Source organism: Phascolarctos cinereus, unplaced genomic scaffold (genome assembly GCF_003287225.1).
Source record: "Phascolarctos cinereus isolate Bilbo 61053 unplaced genomic scaffold, phaCin_HiC Scaffold_4;HRSCAF=312, whole genome shotgun sequence".
Lineage (NCBI taxonomy): Eukaryota > Metazoa > Chordata > Mammalia > Diprotodontia > Phascolarctidae > Phascolarctos > Phascolarctos cinereus.
Genome location: NW_027555847.1, coordinates 698,176,960 through 698,181,695, shown reverse-complemented (window position 1 = coordinate 698,181,695; position 4,736 = coordinate 698,176,960).

Genomic DNA, 4,736 nt, shown 5'->3' with positions numbered 1-4,736 from the left:
TCAAGGAATGACAAGGAGGCCAGTGTCCCTGGGGTCACAGAGTACATGGGGTCTGGAGGGCAGGGAGGAGTAAGGTATAGGAAAGCTGGAAGGGTAGGAGCAGGGCAGGTTGTGAGGGGCTGTGAATGCTAAACAGTATTTTATATTTAATCTTCGAGGTGACAGGGAGGCATTAGATTCATTGAATAGGAGCAATGACATGGTGAGACCTTCACTTTAGGAACATTAATTTGATGGTAAAGTGGAGGATGGACTGGAGTGGGAAGACTTGAAATGGAGTGACCAACCAGCAGGCCAGCGTAGGGGAGGGGAAGCTGCAGCCTCGAGGTCCTCAAGGGCGGCCCTTTGACTGAATCCACACTTCACAGACCAACCAAATCCGCAAACAATCCAACCGCGAGGCTGCAGGCTCCCCACACTGTGTAACAGTCCAGGTGTGAGGTGACCTATGCCGGGAAAAAGAAGGGAGCCTATGTCAGAGACATTAAGTAGGTAAAATCCTCAGGACCTGGCCGCTGGCTGGGTATGCAGAGTGATGATAACATCTAGGTTGCCAGCTTGGGTGACTGGGACAAAGGTGGTACTATCAATAGTTAAGTAATAACAATTCGGTCGCATTAAGTCTAATCTAGACCTAATAATTGAATTTAATTAGCATAATAATGAGTCTAATATAGACTCTAAGCATTTTCAGTGGCTATCCCCCTTGCCTGACACACTCTCCCTCCTCATCTCTGCTCAGAAGGTGGGAAGGTCTGGGAGGAAGTGATTTGGGTGGCAGACCAAAAGTGCCAAGAATGAGTAGCAATTAAAAAGAATCATAACTAGAACTTACATAGTACTTTATCTTCAATCAGCAGAAGTAGAAAGAAGTAACATGTGATCCTAAAACAAGCCGGTCAAGGTAAGTGGTAAAACAAGTCTGATACGGTCCAGTGTCAGCCTTTGTTCTCAGCGTGAGATCTATCCCAGATAGGAAGGCTGATCTTAGATTACGAAAGATACTCATGGGAAGACCCATGTTAAGGTCTTCCATTTACTGATCTTGGAGGCATTACCAGAAGCCCTAGACAGATTGGGTCATTCCCTCCAACCTGGTTGTAGGACATTAAACACCATCAAAAAAAGACAGTTTTGGGGGCAGCTAGATGGCACAGCAGATAGAGCACTGGCCCTGGAGTGAGGAGGACCTAAGTTCAAATCTGGCCTCAGACACCTGACACTTACTAGCTGTGTGACCCTGGGCAAGTCACTTAACCCTTGGAACTCTGCTGGGAAGGATTCTGTCAGGTGTTGCTCACTATAAACATGGCTATCAGATCTCAAAGTCTTTGACCCTGGTCCATGCATCACATCTTTTTTTTGGCAATTGGGGTTAAGTGACTTGCCCAGGGTCACACAGCCATGCATCACATCTTTAAAAGACTTTAAAAGACTAAAAATGGTGGTACATGCCTACAGTCCCTTAAGCTAGGGAGGCAATTGAAAAGCAATCAACAGCTTGTTAAAAAGCTATTAATAGCTTAGATTTAAGTTTTAATATGGTAAACTGCACTAAGACTTTTGGGATACCCTGTTACTATTGAGGCTTAAAAAGAGACCACAGGTTGAGGCAGTTAGAATAATCCCCAGGCCTTAGGACAAGAACCCAAATGAATCCGATGCACATGGGTTTTGGAGACCTTCACATCATTTTTGCACTAGGAGACCACATGAGAACGCTCTTCTCCTCACTAATGTATGAGATTGTCCTTCAAACTGAGGCAGTCCAGTTGGACAGCATATACTCTGAGATTCAGGATTTCTTTTCTTTTCTTTTTTTTTTAGGCAATTGGGGTTAAGTGACTTGCCCAATGTCACACAGCTAGTAAGTGTCAAATGTTTGGCCTGAGGCCGGATTTGAACTCAGGTCCTCCTGACTTCAGGGCTGGTATTCTATCCACTCTGCTACCAAGCTGCCCCAGATTCAGGATTTCTTAAGTTATTATTGTTGCTGGAGTTTGTCCTTCCTTCTCAAAGATGACCATGACATCAGGAAGGTGATGCCATGACTTGTAAGTGAATTGTATTGAAGTGAGGGAGAGCAGTACAAAGTCACCAGCCTCACCTTCTCCTCCAGAGCCGTCTGGGTTCAGTAGCCAGATATAGATCAGAATGATTTGAGATGGCCCCTCTTGAATGTGAGTGGTAAATGATGGCCTCACTCATCAAAGTTGGCTTGACAACTGAAACAATCCTTCAGCAATCACCCCTAACCTATGGAGGTCAGGCTGTGAGCAGCCACTTAAAATACATCTTTCATCCCTATGGCCCCATTAAAGGAGTTTAGGCCCTGACTTACAGGGCCTTACCAAGACCCAGGGGAGAATACATATGGGGTTTTGTGGTCCACCATGATGTGGAGGAGATTGTGACCTAATCAATTTGTAATAAATATTATAGAAATCATTTCAGATATTTGGTATGAAATTGAAAACCTGTGGACTTTATAACCATTCCAGTAGCAGCATAGACAAAAATGGGAAACCTAGTTACAGGAAATAATAAAACCTAGTGGACTGGCCAAGGAATAGGAAATGCCCTAAGTAGACAAAAATGATTTCAAGCCATTGGTAGCTGCATTGAAGAAACTGTACTTATTGGCTTCTAAGGTCCTTTCCATTTTTAAATCTATTGATTTAATTAAATTATTAAAGCAATTGATAATCAGATTGATTCTGTCTTTTTTTTAAAATTGTTCTTACTTACAGTTAATTGATTTTGTTCTGTGACTGCCTGAGTCATGATTCTTTGTCTCTAAACTTAATTCAGAAATTTAGCTGACCCGTAATGACTTAAGTTTAGAAATCCAGTTCTCCATTTAATCAACGTTCTATTCTATGTTACCTTTAAAGGAGGCGGGTGGACACCAGGGATTCTGGTGTAGTATCTTTACACCGTCAAACTGTCCTTCAGGGAGATCTGGTTTGTTATCCAAAGAAGTCTGGTTTGCTATCTCTGTCCTTGCAGATGTAGCTGGACTCAAGGAATGAACATTTCTTAGTCACAGGAGGGAAGGCAAAGGGGGGGGAGGGAGGGGCTGCTGCTAGCCTTCATTCCTAATTTCCATTCAATCCTATTTTCTCCCATCTATGAAGCTGGCCTTCCTATTTTCTGTACTCCCCAAAGCTATAAAAGGGAATTGTCCCCCTCATTCAGAGTCTTAGTTTTGCTGGGGAAGCTGAGAACCCATTTATTGGTAAATTTGTGCTTTACTAAAAAAATAATTGTGCTAGGACCTTTGTGCTTTAGTCTACCTTAATTTTAACTGTTAGAGGTTGGCAACCGCAAAAGGGTCTGGGGGAGGGAAGTTGATCTCTGGGGTAGTTCCTTGGGGGAATTCTCCTTTAACAGCAGCACTCAGCTGAGATTTTGCACCAGGCGGCATCGCTGCTGAGAGCTGCGCCTGGCTTGGACTCTCCTCCCAGTCCCAGCCTTTCCCAGCAAAGGTAAGCCCCAACACACACACACACACACACACACACACACACACACACGTACGCTCACACACACAGAGTTAGGGTTGTCTGGTGTCCTATTTGAGTTTTAAGTGTAACTATCAAGAGCATTTGGTAATAGTAACCTGCGAAGCAAAATTAGGGATTAAGACCCTTGGAGAAATTTTCTTTCAGAATTAAGTGACTTGCTCAGGATCACACAGCTAGTAAGTATCTGAGTACTAGATCTGAACTCAGGACCTCCTGACTCCAGGGCCAGCATTCTACCCCCTGTACCACTTAGATGTTCCTTTCTTTTCTTCTTAAAGGGCTCCTAGTTCCTTGCCAGGAGAGAGGAGAGGTGTTTTTTTTCTTTATATAAATGCCAATTTAATTTATTTTTTTCCACCTAATAGTATTTTTGTCCAATTACATGTAAAGGGGGGCAAGTTATTGACAGGTAAATACCGTAACATTGAGACACCCTTTAGGTGAATTACTAACTTCCATTCCAGGAGATTGAAGAGGTAATAAAAAAAACAGAGGTACTTCCTGTTTGAGGAGCAGATGGGGAAAGCACCGTGTCAGAGGTAACTGTTATTGGTGACAAGCACAGCCCACAGTCCCAAATAGCCATAGCTGGTGAGTGACTGGCAAACTGGCAGAAGATTCTTCCCAGGCAGAAAAGGGGGAAAACTATTAGTTTCAAAGACATATAAGTCCCAGAATTTGACCTAAAAAGGGAACTTTCATTGGTGTGCACTGAATTTTTTTTAAGGAACTTTATTAGCAAGTGCTTTTTGTGTTTGTGTGATTGTCTTGTCGTTTTATCTATGTATGAAAGTCAAGCTAACTTTTTCCTGGGGCCTTATCAACTCAAAGAGAAAGAGTAAAACAAACTTTTTCTTGGGAAAGAATCTCTCTCTCTCTGTGTGTCTGTCTGTCTCTGTCTCTCTCTCTGTCTCTCTCTGTCTCTCTCTCTCTCTGTCTCTCTGTCCCTCTCTGTCTCTCTCTGTCTCTGTCTCTCTCTGTCTCTGTCTCTCTCTCTGTCTCTGTCTCTGTCTCTGTCTCTGTCTCTCTCTCTGTCTCTCTGTCTCTCTCTCTGTCTCTCTTCTCTCTCTCTCTGTCTCTCTCTCTGTCTCTGTCTCTCTCTGTCTCTGTCTCTCTCTCTCTCTGTCTCTCTCTCTCTGTCTCTGTCTCTCTGTCTCTTTCTCTCTCTCCTCCCTCTCTCTCTCTGTCTCTCTCTCTGTCTCTCTCTCT